Source organism: Prionailurus bengalensis, chromosome X (genome assembly GCF_016509475.1).
Source record: "Prionailurus bengalensis isolate Pbe53 chromosome X, Fcat_Pben_1.1_paternal_pri, whole genome shotgun sequence".
Lineage (NCBI taxonomy): Eukaryota > Metazoa > Chordata > Mammalia > Carnivora > Felidae > Prionailurus > Prionailurus bengalensis.
Window position 1 is genome coordinate 118,531,387 of NC_057361.1, and position 13,380 is coordinate 118,544,766.

General features: G+C 39.5%; 1 pseudogene; it reads right to left on the bottom strand.

Annotated features, from left to right (window-relative positions):
* Positions 1–13,040: 13,040 nt before the first annotated feature.
* On the bottom strand, positions 13,041–13,169 carry LOC122478173 (annotated as a pseudogene).
* Positions 13,170–13,380: the final 211 nt, after the last annotated feature.

The following is a 13,380-nucleotide window of genomic DNA, read 5'->3' on the forward strand; positions in this document are numbered from 1 at the left end:
GAACATAGTGTGTTGTGGGACAAGGGGCACGAGTAAAGCAGAAATGTGGCAAATTGGGTATTTGATTTGATGTCTAATTTCCTCAAGAAATACTGATTTCCTGGCACAAAAACAGACACTCAGATCAATGGAACAGAATGGAGAACCCAGAAATGGACCCACAAACATATGGCCATCTAATCTTTGACAAAGCAGAAAGAATATCCAGTGGAATAAAGACAATCTCTTTAGCAAGTGGTGCTGGGAAAACTGGACTGCGACATGCAGAAGAATGAACCTGGACCACATTCTTACCCCATACACAAAAATAAACTGAAAATGGACAAAAGACTTAAAAGTAAGACAGGAAGCCATCAAAATCCTAGAGGAGAAAGCAGGCAAAAACCTCTTTGACCTTGGCCGCAGCAACTTCTTACTCAACACGTCTCCAGAGGCAAGGGAAACAAAAGCAAAAATGAACTATTGGGACCTCATCAAAATAAAAAGCTTCTGCACAGCGAAGGAAACAATTAGCAAAACGAAAAGGCAACCGGCGGAATGGGAGAAGATATTTGCAAACAACATATCAGATAAAGGGTTAGTATCCAAATCTCTAAAGAACTTACCAAACTCAACATCCAAAAAACAAATAATCCAGTGAAGAAATGGGCAAAAGACATGAATAGGCACTTCTCCAAAGAAGACATCCAGATGGCCAACCAACACATGAAAAAATGCTCCACATCACTCATCACCAGGGAAATACAAATCAAAACCACAATGAGATACCACCTTACACCTGTCAGAATGGCTAACATGAACAACTCAGGCAACAACAGATTTGGCTAGGATGCAAAGAAAGAGGATCTCTTTTGCACTGTTGGTGGGAATGCAAGCTGCTGCAGCCACTCTGGAAAACAGTATGGAGGTTCCTCAAAAAACTAAAAATGGAACTACCCTACGACCCAGCAATTGCACTACTAGGTATTTATCCAAGTGATACAGGTGTGCTGTTTGAAGGGGCACATGTACCCCAATGTTTATAGCAGCACTATCGACAATAGCCAAAGTATGGAAAGAGCCCAAATGTCCATTGACAGATGAATGGATAAAGAAGATGTGGTATATATATATACAATGGAGTATTACTCAGCAATCAAAAAGAATGAAATCTTGCCATTTGCAACTACGTGGATGGAACTGGAGGGTATTATGCTAAGCAAAATTAGTCAGAGAAAGAGAAATATCATATGACTTCACTCATAGGAGGACTTTAAGACACAGAACAGATGAACATAAGGGAAGGGAAGCAACAATAACATAAAACAGGGAGGGGGATAAAACGTAAGAGACTCTTAAATATGGAGAACAAACAGAGGGTTACTGGAGGGGTTGTGGGAGGGGGGATGGGCTAAATGGGTAAGGGGCATTAAGGAATCTATTCCTGAAATCCTTGTGGCACTATATGCTAACTCACTTGGATGTAAATTAAAAAAATAAAAGAGAAGAAAAAGAAAAATTGAAGTTCAAAAAAAAAAAAGAAGAAATACTTATTTCCTTGCAATGCATGGGGATGTTAGAGTTGTATTTAAATATGACTTGTCATGTCCATACTGAAAATGTTTCACTAACCCGATGCCCCACTGACCTTTTTATACATTCTAGATCTTTGCCTGATACTTCATGCATTGTATGATTTGCTCCTGACTGTCTCCCTTCCTTCGTCTTCACCTGTTGGTATGCTTTTTGCTTCAGTAATATTGAACTTTTTAAAATTTCATCAATATACCATGTTGTTCTATACTCTCTGCCTTGGCACGTACTGTTTCTTCTGCTTGAACCATTCCTATTCTTCCTTCAAATTTTCAATTCAGAGGCCAGCTCCTCGGAGACACTACCCCCAAACAGCCTAACACCCAACAGATATAAACATTTCCTCTTTCGTTTCGCCGGTATTTTGTAGACACTTCTACTCTGACCATAATCATTAAACTAATCATTAGTTTACGTGCCTATATCCCTACTACATGATCAGTTCCTTGAAGCTGTGGGGTTTTTTTCTGCTTTATTTTCCATATCCTTAAATATTTTTGAAACATGAATTAAAATTTAATTGCTGCCAAATATTTCATATTTTATGACTATCCCCCAGTTTCTGGAATTTTAGGATTATTCCTATTTTCTCTTTTATAAATAATGCCACAAAATACATCTTGATAAATAAATATTTGACTCTTTCAGTGTATATTTCTTTTGGGAATATTTATAGAATTTGGATTGATGCATCAATAAATACGGACTATAAGACCCTTTGATTCAGACTGTCAAAGAGCTCTAAAGAAAAAGTGTACATTGTGAACTCCCATCAGGAGTGTGTTAGATCTTCCCACATTTAATAGAATTCACAGATCCTCTTCTATTTTCTATTGACACATTCATCCTCGCACAATCATGTGGTGCCACACCTCTAAATACAGTTTATTTAGAAATGTTTGTGTGTCCTATACAACTCCTGACTCATATATTCAATGGCCTATTTGACATCTCCACAGAATTCATCAAAAAGTAACTGAAATGTGAGGCAACTGGGTGGCTCAGTTGGTTAAGCTTCTGACTCTTGATTTCAGCTCAGGTCATGATCTCACGGTTCATGAGATCGAGTCCCATGTTTGGACTCTTCTCCATGCTGACAGCACGGAGAAAACAATGTACTCAGTACTCTGAAAACAATGAAACACTGATGAAAGAAATTGAGGAGGACACAAAGAAATGGAAAGACATTCCATGCTCATGGATTGGAAGACCAAATATTGTTACAATGTCTACACTACTGCAAGCAATGTACACATTGAATGCAATCCCTGTCAAAATACCAATAGCATTTGTCACAGAACTAGGACAAACAATCCATTTGTATGGAACCACAAAAGACCCCGAAGAGCTAAAGCAATCTTGAAAAAGGAAAGCAAAGCCGGAAGCATCACAATTCTGGACTTCAAGTTATATTACAAAGCTGTAGTGATCAAGACAGTATGGCACTGGTCCCAAAGTAGAAACATAGGCCAATAGAACAGAATAGAAAACCCAGAAATAAACCCACAAGTATACGGTCAATTAATATTCAACAAAGCAGGAAAGAATATCCAGTGGGAAAAAGACAGTCTCTTCAATAAATGGTGCCAGGAAAATTGGATAGCAACATCTAAAAGGATGAAACTGGACCACTTTCTTACACTATATACACAAGTTCAAAATAAATGAAAGACCTAAGTGTGAGACAGGAAACCATCAAAATCCTAGAACAGAACACAGGCAGTGACTTCTTTGACACTGGCTGTAGCAACTTCTTTTCTAGATACGTATCCAGAGGCAAGGGAAACAAAAGCAAAAATAAACTATCGGAATTACATCAAAATAAACAGCTTCTGCACAGTGAAGGAAACAATCAACAAAACTTAAAGGCAATCTATGGAATGAGAGAAGATATCTGCAAATGACATATCGGATAAAGGGCTAGTATCCAAAATATGTAAAGAACTTATGAAACTCAACAGCCAAAAGACAAATAATCCAGTTAAGAAATGAGCAGAAGACATGAATAGACACTTTCCAAAGACATACAGATAGCCAACAGACACATGAAAAGATGCTCAACGTCACTTATTGTCAGGGAAATACAAATCAAAACTACAATGAGATATCACCTCACACCTGTCAGAATGACTAAAATCAAAAACACAAGAGGGGCGCCTGGACTGCTCAGTCGGTTAAGTGGCCAACTTCAGTTCAGGTCATGATTACACAGTTTGTGAGTTCGAGCCCTGCATCAGGATCTGTGCTGACAGCTCAGAGCCTGGAGCCTGCTTCGATTCTGTGTCTCCCTCTGTCTCCTCTGCTCGCACCCTGTGTCTCTCTCTCTCAAAAATAACGTTAAAAAATAAAAAACACACACACAAGAAACAACAGGTGTTGGCGAGGACGTGGAGAAAGGGAAAAATCCTTTTGCACTGTTGGTGGGAATGCAAACTGGTGCAGCCACCATGGAAAACAGGGTGGAGGTTCCTCAAAAAGTTAAAAATGGAACTTTCCTATGATCCAGTAATCACACAACTGGTTATTTGCCCCAAAGGCTACAAAAACACTAATTCAAGGGGATATATGCATCCGTATGTTTATGGCAGCATTATTTATAATAGTGAAGATATAGAAGCAGTCCGTGTCCACCGACAGAGGAACGGATAAAGAAGAAGTGGTGTATACACAATAGGATATTATTCAGCCATAAAAAAGAATGAGATCTTGCCATTTGCAACAACACGGATGGAGCTAGAGAGTATAATGCTAAGAAAAATAAAGCAGAGAAAGAGAAATACCATATGATTTCACTCGTGTGGAATTTAAGAAACAGAACAAGCAAATGCAAAAAATGAGAGGGAGAGAGTCAAAGCAAGAGACAGAATTTTAATTATAGAGAACAATCTGATGGCTACCAGAGGGGAGGAGGGCAGGAAGATGGGTTAAATAGGTGCTGGGGATGAGGGAGGGCACTTGTGATGAGCACTGGGTGATGTAGGGAATTGTGAATCATATTGTACACCTGAAACTAATACTATACTCTATGCTAACTAACTGGAATTAAAATAAAAACTTAAAAAAAATAAAATAAACTTCCAGAGCACAGTCAACAGTCACTAATATGTCCTTTTAGCTTTAAATGGTTTGATTTTGTCCACTAAATTATTTGATCTGCCCGATTTTGTTATAAAGTACAAGAATTATCTATATTTCTGTTTTCAAATAGTTCATTTAATTAATTACTGAGTAGGCTCTAATTATCTATGATTTTCACATATTTCTCATAAACTGAATTCATGCGTGTGTGTGTGCGTGTGTGTGTGTGTGCGCGCGCGCAGCAGTGGAGGTGCACAGACTCTGGAGTAGGTAAAGTGGATTGGATTTTTAGGCCAACCATTTAATAGTCATGGGATTGTGGATATGTTCCCTAAATTCTTTGTGCCTTAGTTCCTTGCATATACAATGGGGATAACAATAGTCCTGGATCATAATGTTAGATGTGGATTAAAAGGGAGAGAAGATGTATGGCAGAAGCTGCTAGCTGTCCTACCTTTATCCTTCCTGTTTTTCCAATGGAATGGGACATTTAATGGTCTCTAGGGTGCTCCTGGGACAGCGAATGTGGGGCGTTTGGCAGAGCCCTGGCTAAGGGAACCAACAAAGGTGCCCATCACCGAGGCAGGATGGCTGCTTCAGGGCCTGGCTGAGGACAGAGCACTGTCCTGGGAGAGGTCTGCTAGCTGGTACTGGATGGCTTCCCATCCAGCATGTGAGTCACCTTGCTCTGCTGGGACTCGATTTGGGGGAGCGGCTGACCGAGGTGCCCTAGACTGGCAGGCTGCATGCTGGGGCTGGACCGGTGAGTCCAGGGCCGGCCGGAGGTCGGTAGGGCGGCCGCACAGCCTGCAGACGCCCTCCAGCTCAGGAGCAGTTTTCTTCCTGCTCAGCCGGAGTCACTGCTCTGGGGACTCATGGGCACGAGGGCAGGCCCGTTCTCCCCTTCTTTTTGTAAAATATGTATTTTTTTAAGTTGATTATTTATTTTGAAAGAGAGAGAGAGCATGAGCAGGAGACGGGCGAGAGAGAGAGGCAGAGAGGGAGGGAGAGAGAGAATCCCAAGCAGGCTCCCCACTGTCAGCACAGAGCCCAGTGGGGGGCTTGCTCCCATGAACCTGACATCACGACCCAAGCCAAAAGCAAGAGTCGGATGCTCAACCTCAACCGACTGAGCCACCTAGGCACCCCCCCACCCCCACCCCTTCTTTAAGCCTACAATTAGGTTACTTTTTTCCAGCTGCTCATCCAGTCAGGCATGGCCACGAGACAAACTTGTCTCCAGAGTAATGAGTGGAATCGACGTATGAAACTTCCACATGTGGCCCATCTAAACTTCCTCCATGCTCTTTGGCTGATGTGTGCTGTTTGATGACCCTGTCAATTCTTATACCATTATCACAACTTTTTTTTTATAATATTTTGAATACCATAAACTATACTGTGTTCCTTATATATCTCATAGAGTGCCACTTTATTACTTTTCTATAAATATCTTGGGGGTTTTCCAAATAGATTTTAGAATCATTTTGTCAAATGAAAAGACATACAAAGGGGGCCCTGGGTGGCTCAGATGGTTAAGCATCTACCTTTGGTTCAGGTCATGATCTCGGGGTTCATGAGTTTGAGCCTGCGGTTGCTGCCTGTCATGAGTGTGGAGCCCGCTTCGGATCTTCTGTCCTCTCTCTCTGTCCTCCTCCCCCCACCGCCCGACTCTCTCTCTTTCTCTCGAAAATAAACAAACATAAAAAAATAAAAGGAACACGAAGCATTTTCAGTTGGGTTGTTATTAAACCACTGAATTAAATTGGTGATAATTAATATTTACTTTATTCATTTCCCCAATGTAATAAGTGGTCTAGATCTACTTATATGCTTCTTTTAGAGAAATAAACGTGCTTTTATTAAGTTCATTTCTAATATTTTTGTAATTATTCTGAATAAGATTATTGTCTCATACTTAATGTTGTAAAGGATTATTACCCCCATAGAATTACCAACCTCTCATATATATATAATAGTATATAATTACATGTGTAGCAGAAGCTGTTAGCTGTCCATCAAAATCCACCTTCCCCTTCTTCAAGCCCACAGTCAGATTACATTTTCCCAGTTAAGCATGACCAGAGAACTAAATTGCATCCAAAGGAATAGGAAAGATGTATGTATGTATGTATGTATGTATGTACATATGTATGTATATATGTGTGTATGTGTGTGTGCCTATATTTATAGACATATTATATAATCTGTATCTCTATATGTATTATCTCTAAGATATGCATATATCCAATATACATATAAATATGTAGACATATCCGTGTTATAGATATGTGTGTGTATGACATGACCACTTTATTGAGCTTTCGTCATTTGTTAATTTCTTAAAAATTTTTTAAGGTTTGTTTGTTTTTGAGAGACAGAGAAAGAGAGCAAGACAGAAAGGGACAGAGCGTGAGCAGAGGAGGGGCAGAGCGCGAGGGAGACACAGAATCCGAAGCAGTCTCCAGGCTCTGAGCTGTCAGCACAGAGCTGATGTGGGGGTCCAACCCATGAAATGTGAGATCATGTCCAGAGCTGAAGTTGGATGTTTAACCGACTGAGCCACTCAGGTGCCCCTCTGTTAATTTTTATAGTATTATAATTTTTAATTGGTTATCTTAGCTTCACTAGTTCTATGACTCTCAGTAATTTATCTCTTTCTACACTTCCATGTTCCAACTTTCCGCAATGACTAAAATCTATGGAACAGTACTAAGCATTAGAAGTGATAGGAGGGGCACCTGGGTGGCTCAGTCCGTTAAGCATCCAACTTCAGCTCAGGTCATGATCTCACCATGTGTGGGTTTGAGCCCCGCATCGGGCTCTGTGCTGACAGCTTGGAGCCTGAAGCCTGCTTCGGATTCTGTGTGTCTCTCTCGTTCTCTGCCCCTCCCCCACTTGTGCATATGCACTCACGCACGCTCTCTCTCTCTCAAAAATAAACATTAAAAATAAAGAACTGATAGGAGATACTGTTATATTGATCCTGATGCTAATGTAATATGAATACCTCTATGGTTTCAGTATGACGTTGGCTTTTTAAGAATCACATATTTTGGGGGCACCTGGGTGGCTCAGTCGGTTAAAGCGTCCGACTTCAGCTCAGGTCACGATCTCGCGGTCCGTGAGTTCGAGCCCCGCGTCGGGCTCTGGGCTGATGGCTCAGAGCCTGGAGCCTGCTTCCGATTCTGTGTCTCCCCCTCTCTCTCTGCCCCTCCCCCGTTCATGCTCTGTCTCTCTCTGTCTCAAAAATAAATAAAACGTTAAAAAAAAAAAAGAATCACATATTTTTAATCTTACTAGTAATAGATTTATATTTTCTGGTTTTCTATTTAGGATTCTACTTCAAGAGTGGTCTTTAGTTTTTTGTGCTTAAAGAGATTTGATATCAAGCTTGTATTATAATTTGAAAACAAATTGAGAAATTTTATGTACTTTTCTATGATTTTAAACATTTTATAAAGTACAAATGAATCACCCATAAAGCTGTCCATTCTAGAACTTTTTGGTTTCAGGTTTTTTTTAAACTTTCTTCCATAGTTATTGATGTATTAGTATTTTCTATCTTTTGAGAATTTTAGTCATTTATATATTCTGAGAAAATTACCCACTTCAGTTAGATTTTATGATTTGTAAGCATACAAATGAACACAGAATTCTCTCCCTGCCCCCCTTTCTATTTTCATTTCTGTGGTTATGCCATAAAAACTAATCTCTACATATTGTAGGTCTTCTTTCTTCATCAATATACTTGGCAGAAATTCTGCTTACTTTATTGCCCTCCATCTCACATTGTTTTGATTATTCATTCATGAAATTTTAAGTCTTTCTGCCTGTTTCTGAATGTTTTACTCACTTCCTCAAACGTTTTGAGGAAAAATTTGGGGAGGACTAGTTTCTTTTCTCCACCTCTCTAGCTTATAACAATTGGGCAACATTACACGAATGAAAATGTAGATGGAGTCACAATATAGCAACTCATACGCAGTTAAGGATGTATTACACAGTGCTTCAGAGTCTCCTATCCTTTTCCTGATATAAACTTACATAGTCGGTTATGCAGACAGCCCAATGTGGGGCTCGAACTAATGAAGCGTGAGGTCATGACCTGAGCCGAAGTCGGACGCTTAACCACTGAGCCACCCAGGCACCCCAAAGTACATACTTTTAAAGGGCATCCACGTTTAAGGTAAGAGAGAAGGAGGGACAGACATGTCCTTGATGCTTGGCTTCTCCTGTGACTCCGACACTGCTTAACATGGCCCCACTGGGTATTGGGACCTCCTTGTCTTTTGCAGACACGTATCTTTTCCTCTGCTGGGGAGGCCGGGGCCATGGGCTTTAGAAAGGGGCCAGAAAGGTCCACTCCAACACTTCATCATTCTGGGAAGTGCCATGGGCTCTGGAATTGGACTACATGCGTGGTGTTGACGGCTGACAGGTTAGAGCTGAGTGCCTCCTGGTCATTCCTTTCAGTGGGAAGGAGCTTTTATTCCCAAGGTCACACTCACTCCCTGAGGGCAACCCAAATCCAAAGTTGGGCAGATGTAAGGGTATAAAGGTGTTCAGCTTCTGTGCCTCAATTTGAGACAAACATGGAGGGCCATCCCAGATCCAGACCTCCCTGTGGCCTTGACTGTGGCAGAGCAGCTACAGTTGAACTTCATCTACCTGATCCTCCTTCACCGTTTCATAGGTTGCGAGAGTACTTACCGATAAGCTTCCTAGATGCAAATCTCTGTCACAGAGTCTGTTCCTGGGGAACTCAACCCAAGCCAAATGTGTACTGGAAATACTAGACCCCGACCCCAGAGATTCTGATTTAATTGCTCTCCGATAAAGTTTAAGCATTTTAAAAACTCCCCAGATAATTCTAACGTGCAGCTAGGGATGCAAACCACTGTCTTAACCCATTGAGCTTAGTAATGAAGCATATGGTGTGGCCATTCCCCTTGAGAGAGTAAACTAGTCATCTATCAGGGCAGTGCTGTTCCAACTGTGATGAGGTAGCTCACCCCTGCATCTTTAATATCAACTATTCCTATTTCATGTATCTTCCTGGGACCAGTGGTGAAGACAGTTCAAATTTTTGTCCTCAGAAGACTATAAAGTGGGTCAGAATAAGACATTAATAAAATTAACTTCAAGGCTGCATTGTACCCTAGGCAGAATATTTTATCTGTATTCTATTTTCCATTTCAAATTATGCCTATCTGCATTGTTTAACAGAACTCACTAGAGATTATGCAATTAGCCCAAATAATTACAACGCGAAGGATGCCCCAAATTTGAATACTCTGAACCCCCCCTCAATTATTTCTTTCCCAGAGAGAAATTAAAGAACAAAAATGAAATCTCCTTGAATTAAAAGTTCAAAGAAATTAAACTTCAAAATGTTTGCACTTCCAAATTTCTTACTCCTCTAGATCACAGTCAGAGGGCTCTAGTGCAAGGGCATGTGTAGAGATGGGTTTCCTCCTTCAGCACCTGGAACGAATTTCCTCTGGAAACGTGTGCTTTAATACCACCTCCAAAGTTTGAATAACCCAACTTCCTATCTCTCATGTGTTTCCCTTTTCCAAAGCATTTCAGTACCAGGCCCACATCAGGAGCATTTAGGAATCAGGAATATAAATCTAGCCACACATAAGTTCCCCCGAGCAACAGTATGTTTCTAGAACCTGGTGTTTTGTATGTTACCAGTGCCCACTTCTGTTACCAACCAGACAAAAGCAGACGCCGTTAGTGTAAAAGAAGTAGACATAAGAAGCATAAGAGATGAAAAGGATAATGCAATTATTATTTTTGTGCTTTGTTATTTGATTACTGTTGAAGATGAATATTTTCTCATAAGTTAATTAACTTATTATTATGTGACTGTCCACAACTTGAAGTACATAATTTACACATAGAGCGTGCTTAAGTGCTTTAGGGTGCTGAGAAAACCATAACAACTTTGTGAACTGGTTAGTTGTTGATTTATAAAACTGTACTCCTCTCCAATATGAAATTAACCTGCTCTAAGAATTTTCTGCCTAAAAAACTGTATGGTGATATTGACTAGCCAGAAGCCTTGTTAACCATATACCGTAAAGGAAGTCGAACACAAACATGCTAAAATGAAACTGCATACAACGTTTCTAAAAGGCTGAAAACTCCCAAGTATAAATATGCTTTAAATGCTTTAAACAGTCAAGGCTTACTGTTGGAAGCTGTTCACTAGTACCGAAGAAGCAGGTCATCAGTTCACTCTACTTCTTTGTATCTAGTTAAGTTTCTCCTGTGCTTTGCTCAACCTCAACCTACCCTCATATTATTTTAATCCGATTGTCTTAGGTGTCTTCCGCACTCTTTTTTTTTTTGAAGTTTATTTATTTATTTTGAGAGGCGAGGGGGAGAGAATCCCAAGCAGGCTCCACGCTAACAGTGCGGGGCTCTATCTCACAAACGGTGAGATCATGACCTGAGCTGAAATCAAGGGTTGGACGTGACCGACAGAGCCACTCAGGCTCCCCTTCCTCAGACATTCTTACTTGCGGCTCTCCTGAAATCAATCTGTTCATACGGGAAACATTAGAAACCTACACCCAAGTAGCAGGAAGAATTTGAAATGTGTCTCACCATTATATGCCATCATCTAATATACCAAGAGGGAAACCCTCAACAATTCCGGATACACCTAGAAATAACTTGTACTTACCCTCACTTAGCTAATCTGGTCTCTATTTCTACCTTATTTTCTGACAGTCCAATCCCCCATGGGTTATGGAAACCCTGAACACCTTTTCCTCGAGGGACAGATTCTTGATTCCTGTGTGATAGCTGCTTACAATGTCTGATGGGATTCCCATAGTTACTCCTAATGGTTTGGAACTCCTTGGATACAACCACTTCCAAGGAACCACACTCGAACAAACAACATTCCTTCTGGTTGTCCCAACAGTGAGATTTCACAGTCTCAGTCCAGATTTTGGGTTTACTTGCTGCTACTATAGAACATCTCTGCCCGCCTCCCAACGCGTGCGCGCGCACGCACACACACACACACACACACACACCAGTCTATCTCCATTTATATGCAGAAATGCTTTTGCTCTGTAAGTGGTGGAAGAGGGAGAAAGTTTTGATGAGAGATTTATGTGAGGAGGTATAACCACTATGGGTTTATTTCAGTGTTTTTAGTGACTAAACTATCCCCTTATATGGTTGTACTGTAATTTATTTGATGGGCATTTACTTTGTTTTCAGGGTTTTTTTTGTGTGTGAACAATATTAAAATGAACGCCCTATTACTTATGCTTTTATATACTAGGGGGATTGCTGAGTAAAAGGACATATATAAATATCAGGGTAAGTATATACAAGAGCAAATATAAACGCAAATGTGAATACAAATATAAATCACCAGATTGCTTTCTAAACTATTTGTAATGTTTCACATCTCTACTATCACTGGGTAATTTTTCTAATATTATCCACTGAATGGGTACAAAATGGCATTTGTTACTTTAATTTAGATTTCCTAACTACAAGTAAAATTTGATCATCTCTTCATGTATCTGTTAGCCATTGGGTCTGCTCTTTTGTGAAGTGTCTATTAATCGTTTTTTGCCCATCTTCCTTTCGTATTATCTTTTCCATACCACTTCATGGTAGCTCTCTGTACACTGTAGCATTTTATTTGTTTCTATAATTTGTCTATGAATTTTGTTTGTGGTGTTTCTGCAATCAAAATTTCTAATTGTATTGTCAAATATGTTTATCTTTGGTTTCATAGCCTTTTGGTTTCCAGTCTTGGTTTAAAAGCCTCCATGAATCCCAAATTACAGATTTAATTTCATTTGTTCTCTTACAAGATTTTATGGATTGATTACATATGTAACTGGAATTTATTTGGGGGTATAAGATAAAGACCCACTACCAATAGCTTCCAGGTGGATTGCCAAATGTACTAGGACTGTTAAACAATTCTTTTCGGACAGAATCAAACAATGTACAACTGTTATGTATTAAAATCTCATAGATACTAATACATATCTCTGTACTCTTAGTATGTTCTAGTGATAGGTTTTTCTGTTTCTTTACCAAAACCTATTGATTTCATTATAGAGACTCTATATCATGTTCTTACATGTATTAAGGAAATAGTTTTCACTTCTCCTTTTATTTTTATTGGTTATTTTGGAGCACATATAATCATAAAAATTTAAGATCATTTCATAAATTTCCCAAAATAAATCTGTTGGGATCCAATATTAATTGCATTAAATTTACACATTAACTTCAGAAATTAACATTTAATGGTTTTAAATCTTCTACAGGGAGACGGTGACATAAATGTTGTCCACACAGTTGCTTATAGTTAAGAAGAATGAATTAGGTCTATATATATTTCTGTAGATGAAATTTATATGAAATTTATATATGAGTTTAACAAATATTTGGGAAAAGTTTGCAATTAGCAAGAATCGCGCCTCAGATAAACCTCATTGGCTACGATATTGCCACCGCACAAAGCTAGTTTAACAAATATTTGTAATGTATAGCAAAGCATTAACATCTGGCCAATATAGATGGTGGGTACACAGGTTATATTCACTTCTGCAATTTTCTGCAAGTTTGAAGTACCTCATAATTTATTCATTACTTTTTAAGTGCATTTATTTTTGAAGTTCAGAAATCTCACTGGTATATGGCTAAGCGTTTGTTGTTTTTCTTTCACACTGCTGG